The sequence below is a fragment of the Triturus cristatus genome, chromosome 9 (genome assembly GCF_964204655.1).
Source record: "Triturus cristatus chromosome 9, aTriCri1.1, whole genome shotgun sequence".
Taxonomy (NCBI): domain Eukaryota; kingdom Metazoa; phylum Chordata; class Amphibia; order Caudata; family Salamandridae; genus Triturus; species Triturus cristatus.
The window spans coordinates 1,069,503,482-1,069,524,355 of NC_140592.1; positions in this window are offsets into that span (position 1 = coordinate 1,069,503,482).

Sequence of the window (20,874 nt, forward strand, 5' to 3'; positions counted from 1 at the left end):
GGCCTCGAATAAAGACCTTCAATGGCGCGTCGACGATGCAGAAAACTCAGCGCAATGTAACAGCCTTCTCTTTTTGGGTTTTAGAGAGGGCGTCAAAGGAGGAAATACAGCGGACTTCCTATATACCGGGCTCAACGACCTTCCCCGTGGACAAATTTTCAACGTGCTTTGTCATTGAGCGTGTACATAGAGCTCTATCGGCAAGACCCATTATAGCAAAATTCCTGAACTTTCTAGACAGAGACTTGATCCTCACAGAAGCCAGGAAGTTGGGAGACATTCAGCATGAAAATGTGTGCATAATAATCTTTCCAGACTATAGGAGGGAGGTCCAGAAGCAGCGACGCACCTTTGACTCCGTCAAAGCCAAACTCAGAACTCTTAAGCTACCATATATGCTGTTATTCCCGGCGAAGGTGAAGACCCACTTCTTCCAGACACCTGAAGAGGCCTGGCACTGGCTAGAAGAACGCCCCATCAGGAAACAATCAGAGGACCCCCGGGGGACAACCCAATATCGGAACGAAACAACCCAGAGAACAACTGGCCCCCAGAAAACCGTCAAGACCCAAAGTCACTGATGGCTACTAGTACAGGGGGGCGACACCCTACACGTCGAGGTGCACAGGATGCCTAGGAAGATAAATTCCGCTTTTGCAGGACTCCCAGAGAACTGTAGACACATGCACGCCCAGTCTCTTTAGGTGGCCCAACCCTGGCACTAAAACCAATACTAGAGAAAGTACCTCTGGTGGGGAAGACATTGAAAGGATGTGACACTCTTTGCTGACTGAGATAGTGGATATGGAACAGGACTCTGGGATAGGGAAACCAGCCACACAGGATGAAGTGCCTGACTCCAGTTCTTGACCAAGAAGTTCAAGAACCTGCCGCACCTTTCAGGCCTGGGGCTCCAGGCATGACCACCCTCACACCCCCAATGACAACGCCCTATTGGCTATGCATAGAGACAGACATCCCGAAACCAAGAACAGGTGACAGGCCACTTCAGGCCTGAGACACTGACTGCAATATTCCTGTCTTTTCTTCCTTCCCTGGTCACTTTCATTCCCCTACTTCTTCCCCTATCCCTTCCTTACCCTCCTCATTCCCTGATATTCCTTTAATCTGTTGTTTCTTCTAAGGTCCTTTACTGTGTTACAGGTACTGGGACCTATTTAGTATCTTTTGGGTAGGGTGGACAACAGACCTTTCCCACCCCTGTCCACAACACCAAGAGAAAAGACTCTGATGGAGCGTGTGATGGGGGAGGGGGTGGTGGGGAGGGGGGTAAGGGCCGGGTTTCAATTGGTTACAAAGTTGTTGTTGTTCAGGTATCAGTCTCAGCCTAACCAGTGGTTTTACATGTAAAACATACCCAGATACAGATATCTAGGCAGGTTACAACTTCCTGCAGTGACAGCCTTGCACTGCTTATTAGTACTAGAGACAAATGTTAGGTTCTGAAACTACTACCTTTACCGTACTAACCTGGAATGTGAATGGCCTCGGGAACAAAATCAAGAGAGGGCTAGTGTCTTCCTTCATTAAACGCAGACACCATGATGTGGTGAGCTACAGGAAACTCACTGCAGGGGCACCAAATGTGGCTTTCTGGTGCAGGGGGCCTATATGGTTCTGGCACACGCAGGTTGCTCCTAGGGAGTGGTGATCCTCATTTAAAAGTCCCCCCCTTACACCGATCATGGTTAGACCCCCAGGGTACATATGCCGGAGTGACCGGGCGATGGGGCAGAAGAACGGTAACCTTTGTTTCAATCCACGCAAAACTCCAAGCACACACAAGAAACACATTGACAGAGATCTTGCTGGAGATGCCAGGCTCCCTACACTTTATAGAGGGGGACTTCAATGAAGTAATGCATGCTGCAATATACCGGACAGGAGACCATGCGCAGGCACCCCATGACTCACTGATTACACACCTCACTGAGACTTTGGGGCAGGTGGACGTCTGGAGACACCTGCATCCGGAGGTGAAAAAGTATTCTTACTACTCCGGAGCACACATGGTTTACTCCCGACTCGACTATGTGTTCCTACCGAAAGGTGACATACGGGACATATACGAGGCACAATACTTAGCTAGAGGCTTATCGGATCACTTCCCACTGTACGTAGGGATAGGTGACAGACAGGGGGACCGAAACATATGTTGGAGATTAAATATGTGGTACCTCCACAATGACTCTATACTGAAAGGCATCAGAGCTGACTCTACTGTTTTCTTTGCAGAAAATGTGGGGTCAGTGCAATCCAGGGTTGTACTATGGGAGGCCTACAAGACTGTATTACATGATTGAGCCCAGAACCGCATAGCATGAGATAAGAAAAAAGACAAAGAGGAGTTGACATGGCTAGAAGCCCAGATTTTAACTCTTGAAGACCAAAATATAGTGCACCAGATCCCCAACTTGACACTCAACGTCAATATAAAGATTTAGCAACCCAGGCAGCTAAAGCACACGCCGAAGCGACCCTGCACAGACTGTCTGGCGAACCCACGGGGAGTACCACAAGACAGGGACAAGCAGATCCTGCGGAGTTTCGCATCTTTCACCACGGTGCAATGGTGCCTGCGCCAGCGCATGGCTGCAGTTTGTGCACCAGTGCAGGGGGAAGCACAGAGATGCAACATATTCTTGTAAATATGTTGCATCCCTGTGCTTCGGAAATGTTGCAGGGTGGCGCAGCCAAAGGGCTTCTGGTGCCACACTGTGGCACTTCCTTGTAGATCTTCCCCAGGCTGCGTAAAACAGTAGCAGTGCAAAGAAAAAATGAAAAGCACAAATGAACTGCTTCAGGCATAAATTGTTATGCAATATAATTTTCTCCTTTATTTATTTACAAATAAAATCACCCTCTCCACCCACAACAGGACCACCTCTTTCCCAAAACAAATTGAACCATCCCCATTTCACAACCGATGTACATGAAAATGTCCAGCAAATAAAAAAACGCGGTCCCAACTGCTTTCCCACCCTCTCTACCCACAAGCCCTTCCCATCAAAACAAAACTTTTGATCCAGAGCTGGTCCAGGCTCTGCCTTATCCTGCCAAGCCGGCTCTCCATACTGATCTCCACGTGGCTCTCCATACCAGTCCAGCCACTGCAGGATGCGCCACAGCAAGGTTCTGTCAGAGCAGGAGGGGGCGGCAGCAGTACCAGTCAGGGCCTTTGACAGCTGGTGATAGCTGGTGGCGGCTCTGACATTGAAATGGCTGGAGGCTGGATACTGTGGGGGACTGGTTGCACTGGGTCCCAGCTCAGAGTCAGATATTTCATCCTCTTAATCTGCAAGGGCCACCAGCCACTGCTGGATAGTGTCTAGATGTTGTGTAGTTCCTATAAAACCTATATAGGCTCTGGGTGTTTAGACAACATACACTGTAGGATCGTGCCAGACTGATTCTAGACACCGCTACCGGTTAGGTCAGCCTGTATACCAGCTAGCTCACAGTGCCACTCGAAACCCCTCTTAACAAGGAGAAAATAGTTCTTGGCAACTATCAAACATGACAATCCTGATCCCTCAGGACCGTGGGAACAGTACAATGCTTTTCGCTCAGTCACTCTTGCTCACTTCGTCTCAGAGAGATACACAGAATAAACGGTGTGAAAGTTTCTCAATAAGCATTTATTAAACAGTCATCATTATAGTGTAAAATAGGTGTGCTGAAACAACCACTAGACAGAAATAGATACAAATGATAAGAAGCACTAGGAAAGTAAAAGGATGGTAGATTTCCACCATTGTGCTAAAACCATGAATGCAGGCAGGTATATGAAATACATGACAGTAAAATGTGTACTCCTACAATGCAATTCTAACTAGATGTACCTAAGTATACCTAGCATGTGTGTAGGTGTTAAGCCAAGAATCTCTCTAGGAAAAAGTCAACCCCATTACCTGAAGCAGACAGACTATGAGACCTGTCTTGGTCTCGAGTTGAACACACCGCAAGAGATGTCAGACCACTGCAAGCTGGAGTATCTGCATGCAGGTGCCTCACCGTCCCGTGTCAGTGTGTCGGCATGGTAGTCCTTGTTCTCCTCTGACTATCTCAGCAAGATGTGATGTTTATATACCTAAAGGTGTCCCCAGGGGTTCTACCTTGCTGTGCCATTGTCTGACTGGATGAAGTCGGAAATGCACTTTATGCAGCAGATGGTAGTCCGGCTGAGTTTCCAAGAATCGTCATGCATAATGTATGAGGCTTTTACTATGGAAAATCCCGCGTTCTGTGTTCAGTGTTGTATCTAGGTATAAGGTCAGTCCTCAAGAACCGTTATGTGTAATGTAGGGGAGAATAGATGTGAAAGATTAGGATGTTAGCTGAGCCTATAATGGAGTACCTATATGGAATATAACACCCACTTTGTGGTAAACATATCTTTGTGCACTATTCTTTATAGAGTTAGAACGTGGGATGTCATTTTCATTGTCTCATCATTTTAGAATTGTTTTATGTAATGTGGAACTTTGAATGTCAGAGAAACGGTTGGAGCCGACCTGACAGGACGCCTGAGCTTGTGCACCAGTGGGTCCTTCTTTGGCACTGGAATAAAAGAGTACTTTTCTACCTACGACTCCTTCTTCTTCTTTACAATGGCGACGAGTTGAAGTTGTGCCGACCCACTGTGCCGAGTTTTGAATGCTGTCTAATTTCTGATGAAGATATAACCCTGCACTTACTTGGATACTCCTGCTACTGCTACGTGAATATTTCCGATTTATTGAGACTTACTGCAACGCTGTCTTTGTCCTGGAAACTTGAGGTACTGTTTAATTTCTGATTAATACGGAGAGCCGCTCTCGCTTGTGACTTTGCTCGCGCTTGATTACGCGCTCAGAGCTCTTCACGTGAGAAGGTTTGTGATGTGTTCCTGACGATTGTTGCTAGGTGAGGGGATAACAATCTCTCTAGCAACGATCACACGGCATTAGCAGGCGTATTGAAAGGACGGTGTTTACGTGCACACGCAATGTGGCGGCCATTTTGGGTGCAATTTTCAACATCTTACGGAAAACAGCTGATTGAAGAGCTGTTTAAGTACTGCATATTGAAACGTTTGTTTCTCTTGGATGTCATTGGCAATTTCGCGAATTCAGTGATTCGCACACTTTCTCCTACAATAAACAAGGAAGGGAATTTATATTTTAAACATCATTTCATTACTTCCCTTCACATTGCGTTTTTGGGTCCAACTTTAAAAGTGGTATTTACACACAAAAAAAATTCCACAACAGCGATATGCACACTGTTCTAATTTAAAGGCGCATATTTACAAAATATCTCTACAACAGTAATATGCACACTTGTCTACTTACCTAATACTTACCTTCATTTTTTTTAATTTGGTTCTTTATTTATTTATTTACTGAACTTTATTTTCTTTACTTCAAAGTTGGATATGACTTCTAATCAAATTTGTAACCAACCCACAATATTTTTAGAAATACCAGGTAAACCTGAATTGCGATGAAAAGTCATTTGAAACTTTTGAAAACTACATAGTGGCCTTTGATGGCACAACATTTTCAGCTGAAAGAAAGAATGCCATTCTCTTTAGTTATCTTGGCACTGCTGCTATTGACATTTTCAAAAATCTTATACCCGTAGCGCCACCAAGTGACGGAGGAGATGGTTGAAATGTTTTTAAGGAAGCCGTAGCAAGACTTGAGAAACAATTTGAAGTTGAATCTAATGTGATGATTGAGAGAAATGCCTTTCATAAAAGGAAAAAAACTAGCTGATGAGACTGTTGAAGAATATGTTGCAGCCTTGAGGGTTTTAGCAGCAAATTGTGAATTTGGGGCAAATGTAGATTTCTCCATTAGAGAGCAATTTATATTTAATTGTGAATCAAAAAAAGTACAAGAGAGGCTTCTTGCATGTCGCAATCCTACTTTGGCTGAAGTTATAGATTTAGCCAAAGGCATTGAAAGATCTATTGAATCTTCAAAAATTATTTCAGCTGAAGAAATGAAAAGTACTAACAATGCTTCTATTTGTACTGTTCAATCTCATCATAAGAGTTATGTTAAAACAAGTAGAGATTACAATTTGAGCTGTTATAGATGTGGATCCAAGTCACACTTGGCAAACGCTCATGATTGTCCTGCCCTTAAAAGAAAATGTACTAAATGCGGTAAAATTGGGCGTTTTTCGTCAGTTTGCAAAGCACCTAAGAGAAGTTCTAGTTCTAGTGTGAATAATATTTCAAATGTTGAGCAGGATATGCAAAATGTACTTCTTATCATTTATGATGATTCATTTGATGGTTCTATCAATAATCTTACTGTTCTTTTTAAGGCTCCTCTGGGAACTGTTTTAGTTGGTAAGGTAGCTTTGGAAGCCATGGCTGATTCAGCTTCACCGGTGACCATTTTGTCGGATGTTTTCTTTAATGAGAATTGGGTGGGTGTCAATCTCACTGTTTCTGATATTAATCCTAAAGCTTTCAGCAATTTTGATATTGAAATGCTAGGCTTCTTTGAATATACCCTGTAATTTGAAAGCCACAAAAAATTGACTAAGATTTATGTGGCTATTGATGGTAAAAACATTGTTGGGTAGTATGATTTAGGTAAGTTGGGTGTAATTCTATGTCCAGGGTCTGATCATCCTATCCAGCTGTGGGATATCTCCATTAATGATATTTCTTTAGAGAAGTCTTCTGTGGATACTATTCTTAATAAGTACAAAAGTGTGTTTTTGGATGTGGTTGGTCAAGTGAAAGGTTACACACACAAAATAAAACTTAAAAAAGGAGCTCTACCCATTCAACATAAGGTGCGCATGGTACCCTTAGGCGTTAGAGATAAACTTAAATCGCATCTAGACTGTTTGTGTGCTGAGGGCATTACTGAGTCCACTGACAGTTCTGAGTGGGTTTCTGCAATCGTTATTGCTCTTAAAAAAAATAAAGATCTCAGGTTATGTGTGGACCTTAGGTCACTCAACAAAACATTGTCGTTGATACATATCCTTTACCAAGGATTCAAGAAATGCTATCTGCTGTAAATGGTGCAAAATATTGTTCGATAATAGACTTGAATTCTGCTTATCATCAGGTGGCCCTTGATGAATCCTCAAAAGATCTTACTGCTTTTATTACTCCATTTGGTCTTCATAGATTTTTGAGAATGCCGTTTGGGCTGGCCTCAGCGGCCAGCCTTTTCCAGAAACTTATAGAAAGTTTTTTTCAAGGTTTAAAAGGAGTGCAGTTTTTTCAAGACGATATTTTAATTTTTGCCAAGACTGGTGAACAGCACAATTCCATTTTAGAGAAAGTTTTGCAAACCTTAGACAGCAAAGGTATGACTGTAAGCAGGGACAAATGTAAATTTCTGGTTGATGAAATCAATTATTTGGGTCACAGAATTACTCCTGATGGTATTTTTCCTAAAGATGATCTCATCAATACTTTGGAGAAAGCAAGTAAAGCATAAGATAAAGATTCTTTACGTTCTTTTCTTGGGTTGAGTGAGTACTATGCCAAGTTTGTAAAAGGTTATGCTCTGGTTGTTGAGCCCCTTAGACAACTCCTCAAAAAAAGTTCAAATTTCATTTGGCCAGATATCCATGGTGAAGCTTTTAGAAATGTAATTAAGCTTATTGCCAAAGCACCAGGTCTTAAAACTTTTGATCCTCAAGGTAAATCTTACATTACTGTTGATGCTAGTGCTATAGGATTAGGTGCTGTGTTCACACAGATTTATGATGGAAAAGAAAGAGTCATTTCATTTATTTCAAGAAGTATAAGGGGTGCAAAAGTACATTATAGCACTATCGAAAAGGAGGCTCTAGCCTGTGTGTGGGCTGTAGAGAAGTTCAAAATTCTCTTTGGGGAAGAACTTTTGTTCTTGTCACGGACCATAAACCACTTGTTTATATGATGGATGGTGTCAGGAGTGGAAAAGCTTCATCCAGGTTGGTTAGGCTAATTGCTAGATTGCAGGAGTTTAATTTTGAAATCCAACATATTTCTGGTGGAAAAAACTTTACAGCTGACTGTTTATCTAGACTTCCACCGGTTATTGAATCAGGAGATGAGATTATTGATCAGCATGAATGCATTGTTGCATTAGTAGATGCTGCTGATTCATGTAATCTAGCTGTTGCTGAAAAGGAGTGGAATGAATATGCAGCCATGGATACCATTTTGTCTAAAGTTAAGCATTTTGTGATGAATGGGTGGCCATCGTGCAAGAACATAGAAATTCCTCTCAGGAGCTAATCACAAGTTGCTAGTGAACTGAGCATTGAGAATCAAATGTTATTGAGGCAGGATTTGTTTGTACCACCGGTTGGTGTTAGGAATAGACTTATCCAATTAGCCCATTCTGGTCATCCTGGGATATCTGGAACCAAGAAATTGCTTAAAATACACTACTGGTGGCCTGGTATGGATGCATGTGTTCAAAGTTTTGTGGACAAATGTTCTATTTGTGTCAAATCAGATAAACACTGGAAAGTTTCTACAGAACCTTTGTCAATCTGAGATGCTCTCATGGGCCCCTGGGAAAAACTCTCTATTGATTTTTCGGGGCCGTATGAATGTTTAGGTAAAGAAAAAAGATTTGTAATTGTACTTATTGATGATTTTTCAAAGTGGCTATACTACACCTTTGTGGAACATCCTGTAACTGATGAGTTTATCTCTTTTCTGGAACATGTCTTCATGATTGAAGGGGCACCTGTCTCTATTTTGTCTGATAATGGCGTGCAATTTGTTTCAAATAAGATGCAAAATTTTTTGAAGAAGTTTAATGTACGTGCTGAAAGAGCACCACTTTACAGTCCTTGTTCAAATGGCCAAATTGAGAGGGCTAACAGATTTATAAAAGAAGGTATCCAAGCTGCTTTGGAAAGCAATCTTGATGTATTTGAGTTCCTTATAGAGAAAACTTGGAGTTATCATATAACTCCTAATACATGCACAGGAGTTTCTCCGTATTTCCTATTGAGAGGCAGGCAAGCAAGATCTTTGATAATGCCTTTCCTTAAAAAGAAAAGTCAGAGTGATACTTTTTGAGTCTTCTATCATTAAAGCTAGAGACAACATTATGGATTCTCGAATTTATGGGAAATCTTATCATGAAAATTATCATAATTCTAGAAGCAAAAATGTAAAGGTGGGTGATTGGGTGCGCATCATTAAACCTACTTTGACACGTAAGGGATAATCTAAATTTACGGTTCCTGTTAAGGTTGAAAAAGTCACTGATTCCACTGTTTTGTTGAAGGACAAAGGGTGGTGGAGCAAAAGTTCCATTGTTGTTCTCAAACAAGGTCAAGAATCTTTTTGGGGAAAAATGGGGGATGGTGATGGTGGTAATGTTTGGTTTTATGAATTTTGCTCTGAAGAATCTGTTCCTTCAGGTAATTCTTGTGATCCTGATTCTCTTCAATCTGATGTTAATGTTAATAGTGATCCCTCCACTCATGATGACTCTGTTGTGCAGAAGAGGTGTACCAGACTTCCCAAGAAATTAGATGATTATATTCTGGAGTAACTTTTGTTTATTTTGTTGTGAAAAGATACATGTGGTAAACATATCTTCGTGCACTATTCTTTATAGAGTTAGAACGTGTGATGTCATTTTCATTGTCTCATCATTTTAGAATTGTTTTATGTAATGTGGAACTTGCTGAGGTATTGGGTTTGAATGTCAGAGAAGCGGTTGGAGCTGACCTGACAGGACACCTGAGCTTGTGCACCAGTGGGTCCTTCTTTGGCACTGGAATAAAAGAGTACTTTTCTACCTACAACTCCTTCTTCTTCTTTACACACTTCTCATCCGACTGGACAACGTAATTAAATTCTAACGTACTACTAGGCTGTCTAGGCACTGGTACACAAATAACTACAGTAAAAACAATAGTTTTGCAAAAATAATAAAAAAATTCCAAAAAATGCTAAAAGAGAAACATTTTCAATCAAGCAATAGCTCTAATGTGTCCGCATATATAGGTCCCAGCACACGACAAGCCAAATGGTTATGTGTCCTGGCTGGTAAACGCAACATTACTGTTGCCTGCCTTCGCAGATGAAGATCCTTGTAACACCTCGCAGATTACGTCAATTGAGCACAGATGATCTTCTGTACTGCCTGCAGCCGATGCTGGGGCAGCTTGTGCACCATCCAAGGCCTGGGTGTTAGTGGAGGAGCCGGTATCCATTCCAACAGGAGCAACTACTTCTTGTGGTGGCTCTAAAAATGCCGCCATCAACATAGGACTATGCTGTTGACACTGCAGAACATGGGCCGTTATCAACTTCTGGTTGCGCAACTGATGGGAGTGTCAAACAGAGATCCAACACGCATTTCTCTCCGCAGAACAGGCATCAGAAAATAGTTAGGACATAGTCCATCCAGACTGGTCTAAATGACTGGAACCAAGAGGCACTCACTTCCCGTAGGCGAGGTATTGCCTAGATGTTGTACCATGCGATCAGGGTATGTACATTCCAGGAGTGCTTTTTCCTTTTCCTTGGTGACTGGGATGACCATTGCGTAGCAGAAAAATTACAATCAGGATACCAGCTATTAGAAACAGGATCGACGGAAGCCCTCCAAAAATTCTTTCGAATACGGAGTGCATAAAGTTTGGTATAACTCCGAGGACCGTCTGAAAGGTGCTAAACAGTCCCAAACCTATGGTCTTAAATAGGTGGACTATAACTATAAAGGAAACATTCAACGAAGGCCCTATCGGTGCCTCCCTGACTGTGTGTGTTGGTAGAAACCATATTTGCATACAGCAAGTAACCCTGGAGCTCACGGTGACTAGATATGCGATGCCCGGAAGCATCCCACAACAAACTTGATCGTTCAGCATCACATAACTCCCATTAGAAAGTAGCTTGAATACCGGGGTAATCACGGCTGCAGGGGTACCTCTCAATTGACAGGATAGGCTTGCCACCAAACCATTACAGGCCCCCTGTGGCATAGTATGCTGGCATATGAGAGATCCACTTAAAGAGTTCCCACAGTTTGTACTGCTTAGAAACCCTTCCATATCCCTGCTCCTGCTTAAAAATCGGTACAGTAATGCACAAGATTCCTTGATGAATTCCCTACCCAGCTCTTCATATCTGCCTGCCTGTTGTTGTTCTAGGCAATATTGAAACTGGAAAGGTGTGACTGGTTATATTGCCATGGATTAGCCATTCTGTTGATGGTGATTCTGCCACAGTAAAAGGTAACTTGTCCAATTTTTCAATACGTAACATTGTATATTTTGCTCCCCTTTGTACCATCATTATTTGCTTTTGCATCAGATTGTAAGCAGAAAACAAGGACGTAGTGTTGATAAAACGCCAAGGCATGTACCCAGCACGCAGTGATTGCAGCAACCAGCTTAGTAACAGAAAAGGACATAATTGTGATTGCCTGTGCAGTAATATGGACATATATCGTGTTCTAGTACATCAATAGCAGATGATACAATGTTGCCCAGTGAATAAATCCTGGATGTTAATGTAGTCATACCATTGTCAACTACAGCTAATGCCTTCTCTAGGTTAATTCTATCTATTTCTCAAAGTCTCTTCACTGCTTCTTGTTGGGAGATTTTCCAGATTTTGTAATAGACAGCATATAAGAAACGTTTCTGACGTGGATTTCTGGGACCTAGTAAAAAATCCTGTAGGTCCACATCTTCTGTTTGTAAGGATAAGTGCTGTTTCACCTGAGGTAGTGTTAAGGTTTTTAGCAAATCGAGGCATAACTTCCCAGCACTGTATGATGTCACCAGCCCTGGATGTTCTCTTTGTGTATAGCGCAGATCTGGCCTATTGACACTGAACCCTTCGGTGGTACCGCTGAATCTTCCTTGACATCTGTTTGTGTCTGTGGGCCAAATCAACGATCCCTTCCAATTGGGGTCTTATCTATTGTATTATAAAATATAATCTAGTGTAGCCTTTTCTTGTGATATAACATTTTCCTCGGTATGTGATGGTGTTGGAATCCAAGGTGTGTTCAAATCCTTGTTCTTGGCTATTCAAAGAGAGAAAGTCTGTTGCACAGTATCATTCATAAATATCATCTGCTGAGGAATGAGCCATGCTCTAAATAGCGCTTCTGTTCCCTGAACTTGCCAGTATCTAGAACCCCAGACTGATTTTACGTCTATAGTATCCTTCCATAAGTCAAAACCTTGTTCAGACAGTTGGGAACTAAAGAAAGCAGAGTAAAACTGTTTGGTGTTAATCAGCATATTTTTCTGTGCAGATGTAGGTGCAACCTTATAGTAATATAAGGTCAGGTCTGAAATGTTAACCTCTTCGATGCGGCGCCGATTCCCGCTCAGCGCTGACCGTTTCTTGCGCGGGCGGGGTCATGACGGAACGGTTCCGTGATGAGCACAGCTCAACCGACGCTCATGACGGAACCGTTCCGTCATGAGCACCGAAAAGGTTAAACCCTGAAAAATTGGACATTTGTGTGCAAAAGTTTTCAAACTACTTTTCGGTGGTGTACCGCAATGTTCCAATTGGTGATATGTGAAAACATTCTTAGGGGTACTGGATTTGTGTAAGAAATGATGGCCATAATGCTGATAACAACATGGTACTCAGGCATACTCCTGTTATGCAATCCCTACCCTGCATGCATAAAGTGTGTGAGTGTATAGACAAGAATCCCTCCATGAGATGATTGAACCCCATTAACTGGCGGGACAGACTGTAGGACCCTGTCTTGATAATGTATTGGATAACCCTCAGTGATATTTTAGGCAGCTCCCCCCGAAAAATGTCCCAGGATGCTTGTTTACGGTCCAGGGAGGACCTGGCTTGGCAGTTCAGGCTGGACTGGTACCATGAGGCACATGGTCAAGACAGATTTTCACATGGCTGGGTCCAAACTGGGGTGGCATGGATGAATAAAAGAACAATGGATTTAACCCAGATCTCTTGACTGGGGGTGAATGTTTGATTTGCTCTGCATTCCTGTCATCATTTGTGCGTCTTCTCCTTTCTCGCCCCAAGTGCGCCGGGTGTGCTCAGACGTGGGTCCCTAGGCTCACTCTGCTACTGGATTCAAGCTAGCCTGAGGGGAGGACCTGGCTTGGCAGTTCGGGCTAGACTGTTCCCATGAGGCACAGACTGATTTGCATATAGCTGGGTCCAAACTAAGGTGGCATGGTGAGCAAAAGAACAATGGATTTAAGCCAGATCTCTTGACTGGGGGTGAATGTTTGATTTCCTCTGCATTCTGTCCATCGTCTGTGTGTCTTTTGCTTTCTCTTCGAACGTGATGAGCCTTTCTGTCTGAGATTCCTGAATGGTAACAAGAGGAGGGCATCAGCTACCCAGGAACCCATGAGGCCTACTATTCAGTATCGGCCACATAGTGTGGTTTGATCAGTTCATGGAGACAAACCTCTTCTCTTTTTTTATGGCAAGAGGCGGTAGAAGTACAGTTCTTGTTCCTTCAGCAGCCAGGACAGAAACAGGCTTTCTGTAGGATGGCCCAAATTATTTCTTGTGCACTATCTTTTCTCTGACCAGATCCCTAACTTTAGCGACCCACACAGGTCTTGATGTGATTGACTTGACTTCCCCAGTGGCGGTCCCTTTCACCTGCTTGTTACTTCGCAGTTCTCTGGATTCATTGAAATCCTGTAAAACAGCCAAATGTTTATTGATGTCAAAAGATTTTTCATCCGGCACTGTGCCTTCACAATCGATATCAGTTACCCACATTCTTGTCCCAAAAGGACCTCGTAAGGAGTGACACCCCCTAGAGAACTTCTTGGCATGTTGTTAATGGCTCGCTGTACCCCATACAAATGATTGACCACCTGCATCTAATACCCTTGATGTTAAAGATCACTTTAAGTCCCAGTTTTCTTCTCCACAACTGAATTTCCCTCAGGATGGTACGGAGAGGAATACCGCAATGCAACAACCAAACTTCCCATGGCTTCCTTGTAAGCCGTAGAGCTGGGCGCGGGGCCACGGTCAGAATGTAATGTGCCAACTACGTAGGCCTGGGCAAAATTTCCGTTCCGTTCGCGGAATTTGCGATAATTTGGCATTTCCGCGTTCTGCGGAGAGCGCGGAAATGTCAAAATTTCCGCATTCCGCAGCTTTGCGATAATTTGGTTCTTGCTCGCGCTGTAAAATAATACATTCTCGCGCGCGCGCGATCGCCTTACCTGAATCCCCGCGTTCGCCAACAAGTTTTCCCGATCCGGTCGCGTTCTCCATGAGATGTTTTATTGTTTTAGCCATTTGCGCTGTCTCGCGACAGTTCGCGTCCGCAGTGACGTCATGCGTCGCGCGATCACGTCTTTTTTCTCGCGATCATGCACCGCGAGACAACTGAAAACAAGATGGCCGCGCCCGCGAGCAACCGCAGGGGTAAGTTAGCGACCCGCAACCATGCAAAAAATATCGCGAACGGGCGGGAAAAAAACTTCCGCATCTTCGCGATATTTCCGCTTGTTTGCGGAGATTTTTAACATTTTCGCGATAATTGGCGAAAGTCGCTTTCGCAAATTCCGCCCACCCCTACAACTACGTATGTCCCTATAAACTCTCGCAAATCTTTGATAACAGTTCGAGCATTAGCCGAGCGCTGAGGCCATACCCATAGGAACCTTAGGCAGGAACCTCGAGCAGGAATCCATTGCAACCATGATGTACTTGTTAGCCCCATCAGATTGTAAGGGGCCACAGTGGTCCAAATAGACACACAAGAGTGGTCTGTCTGATAATAATAATGGTGTCTGCACAGGACGAGCTACGGTGGAACCCTTCATCTGCTGGCAGATGTCGCACTTTAAGACAAAATCTTTGGTCTGCTTTGTTAACCGTGGCCACCAGTAGCATTGTTTCAGTAAAGACACTATTGCAGTAACTCCTGTGTGCGCGGAACCCAGACCCTCGTTTGCAGCTAGTATTATCCCTAATCTGCGATCCATGTTTGGTATTACTCTATCCCCCACTCCTGGAATCTGAGCAAATGGAACATTACTTGCATCTAACTTGTAGGAGTACTTGAGTGGAAAACCTTTTGGCAATGCCCTGTTGTCTTTACGTGAAGCAATGACAGCTACTATTATCTGTCCGCCTATTCTCGTTTTTGAATGAGTGATTGCAGCTAAGGAAGCAGTTCGTACTGTCTCTTTTGCGGCTTCATCAGCAAATGAATTCCCTTCAACATGAACGCTGTCATGTTGATGATTCATCGTGTGTATCATGTGAGCTCTTGGTAGTGCATTTTTCAACTCAGCTACCTGTTTCCCTAGCATTTAATGGTTAATTGTACCACCTTTCGAGTCCTCAAACCCAGTAGTGAAGATATTCATTGTATGACTGGACACAGTAAAAGGAATCGCACACAAAAAATGTTAGGAGTTCTTGATCTGTATTAATCAGTGCCAGTAATAGAGATTTTAATTCTGCCAGCTGAGCCATGCAGTCTCCTAGAGACTGTGTTTTTGTCCAGCTTGGATGGAACTTGCCGTCCTGCATATGACCTTTTACAATTGCACATGCAGCGCTGAATTGTTGTTTACTTCCAATGGCCGGCCGAGCAGATCTGTCAGTGTAAATTATGCATTCATACTTATCTAGAGGCATTATTTCATTTGGGAGAGGATATTCTTGTTCATATTGCAGAAATGCTTGTGTTTTCAGACTTGGGTTGTATCTGTATACATCTGCTGCAGTTAGAGAATTAGCCCATTTTATCAATCTTGGATGTAAGGCTTTAGCATTTAGAACACATGCCTTTGTAGCAGCCTCTAATGCCGGTACCGGAGTCGCAACAATTATTCATTTCTCCTAAGCCAGTGGTCTTTCTCTCATACAGCAGTCTGTACTGCTGTCAGAATTTTCTATGTGAATGCAAAACACATCTCAGCGTTTATGTATAAGTGTGATTTGTATGCTATTGGTACTGTTTCGCCTTCATTGTATGTTAGGCAGGTGTACACAGATTGACCCGCAACTATACGGATGAGCAGGTTGCGGACATTCACGCATGTCTGTAGGAGTTTTGACACTATCATATTAGCTTGTAGGAAACAAAGGATATCTGTGTGTTCCTGTGTCCATTGCCTTAGCGTAATCCAAAATGTATGTTCTACCAAATCCCAGTTTGGATTGTACACTTTTCAATGATTTTGGAGGTTGGTGCAGCGCACACTTTTCTAAAAGTTGGCTGCCGAGCTTTTCCCTTCACTTGAAAGCTCATATACCAAAAATAGGACATTGAGGGGGGCTATTTTTAATTTTTTAAAGTTGAATTTGTGGCCCTCACAGGCGAATCCCAAAATTATGGTGCTCACCCTGGTCAAGTGTTCCTCTAGGTCATCATCTGTCAGATAAATATAATCTACATAGGACAATGCCTCCTCATCCAGATTCTGAAGTAACTAAATTACCCTAATTGAGAACAACCCCAAGCTGTTCTAATACCCCTGGGGGAGACGACAAAATTGTCGCTGAGACCCCAGCGCTGAGAATGCTGTCAAATATTGCCAGGCCCTATATTTTAACAGAAAAATCCCTTTGAGATATCTAGTGTTGTTTTGTATTTTTTCCGCACAATGTTTTTCATCAATGCAGCACTGTGTGTGTTCTGTACTGCAAATGTTTTGTACAAGAGTTCAGATGCCTGTAATCTAAAACCAGACAGTATGAATTATTGGGCTCCATTACAAAAAATAAGGGATTATTCATTGAAGAGGTACAAGTTTCAATCACCCCCTAGTATTCAAGTTGATCTAAGATCTCCCTGACCCGTTTTTTGAGCTTCTTGTTTTACTGGATACTGTCTCTGTGGAGGTGGAGTTGATTTTAATGGTATTGCATGGTGCGTTGACTCTTCATCCCTCCCAACATGGTTGCGATATAGTGCTGGAGCAAGGGCTACCACCCACTCCCATGCATATGTGTGTTTTAAGTATATGGGAATGAGGTCAGATAACGATTTCAGGCGGCCAAGCTGTTTCAGCTAAACGAATGTCATAGCAAAAAGTTACGTTCTTCCAAGAAAGACCCTTATTTTTCCTGGGCTTGTTCCCCTCCATTTTGAGTGTTATTTAATGTAACCAATGTGGGACGCTCACCCTAGTATTGGGTGTTTCTACTGTGATATGTTCATTCAGCTCCTCTGTCACCAGAAATTCCATCAGGTTCTGGTGAGCTATTGTTACCTCTGCTCCACTGTCTAGCATCGTCGGAGCCCATTCCCCGTTCAGTAGTTGAGTCCTCAGGATTCTGGGCATGTTCGATCTTAAGACCTGCTACTGTCCTCTTTTTAAATTGAGGTTTTGATTTAGTTTTTTCTTCTTTCTTTGAAATGTATTCAGAAGCACGTTGCGTGTCTCTAGACTTTGTGCACTCGTCTTGTCTGTGTTCTGACCGCCCTTCCCTCTCGGAGTTTTTCAATGAAACCTGCAAGGAACGAGAAGAACGTGTATCAGTGTCCTGATACCTGTCTGGTTTTTTAATGTTATCTCTATTCCTAAGGTTACACCTCCTTTCGGAGGGCTCCTGTTAAGGAGACCTATATCTGGATTGAGATCTAATCTCTCTGTTTTTTGATTTTTTTATAATCCCATTTCTTCTTTGAAGAAGCAGTTTTTGCTTTGCGTTATACTTTTCGGGACCACACATCAGTTGAGGTTTTTGTTCTACAGCTCCCAAACTATCTCTACCTAATTCTGCATAGGTGTCTTCAATAATTTTGGGTATTTCACGTTCCTATTGTAAAGGAGTGAAGTCCTTTAGGTGTTGGTGTAATGCCACCGCTGCTGCCTCCCCTTTAATGTTTGCTAATATTATAGCTGATACCTAGTATTTTAATCCCTATGTTCAGAGCAGGTTCTGCTCCATACTTGTTCTGTATTTGTCTTACATCTGGTATTATTGCTAATGACGGAATACCATGAGTCCTGGTATATATGGCAGCAATGACTGTACCCTAAGTGGTGCAGTCCTCCATCTGGGGAGTTATCCCCATGGGCAAGTAGATTGTTAGCTTTCTGTGTTTTTCTTGTTGGCTGTTGTGTGGAAATACTGCTTCTAGCTGTGCTATCTTTTGAGCTATCCAGAATGACATTTGTTCACGTTTAGTGGGCATTTTTACTCATGACTGTGTGTAACGTTTGTGGTGTTATTTTAGTTGTGGATGTTTGAGTTGGTCCAGTTGGTACAGCTGTGGCTGGCTGAAGTGTAAGTGTTCTCATCACAAACTGTGTCATGATTCTGTAAAGTCTTATTAGTTCTTTCTAAAGTGTACATATGTCTCCTACTGGCATTGTGTCAATGTCAGGATGTGGTGTATAGGCCATGAGTACTGGCCATGTTGCTCCGTCTCTTCCGAGAGGACTGAGTCTTACTTTATTTCTTGTATGGGAAACGGCGTCTTTGAACCAGTTTATATGCTCCTGGTAGGTGAGCGGAACTTCAATGTCCTCATACGGACAATACAGGTTTGGTATGTCATCTTCCATATAATATTTGAATGTGTTTGTTTGTTTGTGGGAATTTAACCCATGAATAGAATACCTCTCTTCTATATGATTCTCATGTCCCTCAATCACAAAGGTTACAGGCCCACGCCTCGCTGTTAACCATAAGCTGCTAGTTTTAGGGTGATGGCATTTCTAACATTTTCAGAAATTTGTATTGCATCTCCTTCTTCTTTGGCTGAGAGATTTAGTGCATGCATAGCGTCATCCTGCTTCTCAGTCACTGTTTTTAGTAAGAAGAGTTTTTCAAGGTAACTGAGATAAGGATTTCTGTAATCCTGGGCTTAGTTTGCATAGTAGCACTACACGAAGCTACGCGAAGTGCACTTTGAACTACACTCAGCTATGCAAATTGCATAGTGCATAACTGTTAGCACTGTGTGCTTGTTTGCTCTGAGCAATGATTGCAAACAGCATCTTGCACAGTGCAAGTTATGATAAAATAAGTAACTGTCTTTATATGCTAAAATGCATATAGTCATTTCACAAAAGTGAAAATGATAAATTAGCAAGCAGTGAGAGAGGTGATGATTTTGGGATCCTCCCTAACCTAAGGAGAGAACCAAGCAGATGCCTTAAAAACAAAAAGCACATCTTCTTGAACGATTCAGTGGTGGTCCCATCTTCTTAGGACCACCCCAAGCAAAAATACAATCCCAACCAAAGGGCCTGCAAAGCATTATGGGACGAGATTAGCAGTGGACAGTGAATATTATAGTATCCAATATCAAAATATTTCTACAAAGAGCTGCAGTTCAACTAGTCGTTACTAGATGTCCCTCACAAGTCAAATGCAAAAGTTTCATGAAAGGGCTTCAATTGCTTTTGTAGGGCACCTACCCTAAACTGGTGGTAGAGCTTCCTATCCATTGGTTTTGAGATAAAATCCCAATAAGGTTCAAACACAAGGTCGTGTTTTCTCAATAGAAAATCCCTAGTCAAAGTAGGTCCTGTAATGGAAGAGAAATGCTTCATCTTCACCAAATCCATACACACAGCCTTAATCTCTTTTTTTGAGGGGAAGGGGGTCGATTCAGGGTTTTCCCACAATTTACCCATCCCCATTTCTATTAAAGTTTCTTTTATATACTGAAGCCACTTGATCTTACTTAGGCTCCCGGCCCCCCTAAAATCCAAAAGGGCTTTGGTATATAGTGAGAGCTCAGGGGTGGCCCACAGCCTTCTCCAAAGGGCTATAGGCCTAAATCGAGCCAGATACTCAATATGAATACATCTCAGATCCAGAAACAAGGGCACCAATGGAGTAGATTGTGGCAAGACAGTTAACGCTCTCATAAATTTATTTTGGGCGATAACCAGGGGTGTGGTATCCTCGTGGCCCCATAATTCAGCACCATATAAGATAGCGTTGTATATTTTAAGGGCAGGGTCTATGGGTTTGGTGAGTGAAAGCCTATGTTCTTTTAGGATTGCACCAGCCAATTGCGCATGCTTCAGAGCAAGCATGTCGATCTGTGGCTTCCAACTCAACTTCCTGTTTAAGGTTATCCCCAGGTAGGAAAACACTTCAGTCCACTCTAGAGCAACATCATTCATATAGACTTTATCCTTGATAGCTTTAAACTTGTGGAGAACCATACATTTTGTCTTATCCACATTGACCACCAACTCATGGTCACAGCAGAACTCCTCAAAACGGGACAGAGCCACCTGTAGCCCAGGTTGAGTCTTGGATAAAATCAGCGTATCGTCCCCGAACATGAGTAGGGGGAATTTCAGGCCCCCTAAGGTTGGTGCATCAGTGAGGCATGTGGAATAGTACTGCACTACCCTGTCAATGAGTAGAGAAAACAGGGAAGGAGCGAGAACGCATCCTTGGCGCACGCCCTTTAACACCGTAAATTTATCTGTAACCTCTCCATGTGTGCCCCATCGAAACTGAGCGTGGTTGGAGTCATGCAGTTTAACTATTATTGCTAGCAGCTCCAATGGCATCCCCACTTCTAGAAAAGCTCTCCACATTTTATTAGGATGGACCAAGTCAAAAGCAGACTTTAGATCAATGAAGGCCACATATAGCGTGCCCCCACCTATGATAACAACCCTCCAGTAAATCATCACAAACCTGAGCACCTGGTCAATTGTGCTGGTATGGGGGCAGAAACCTGCCTGCAGAGGTGATAGTATCTTAAAATCCTCTATCCACAACTGGATTCAACTTAAAACTAACCTGGCAACTATTTTCTGAACAGAATCTATAAGGTTGATAGGCCTATTGTTGCCAGGTAATGCTCGATCCCCCTTTTTATATACCGGAATAATAACTGCACCGGACCAGGTATCTGGAATACACGCACCGCTGGCAATAGTATTGGCAAGATA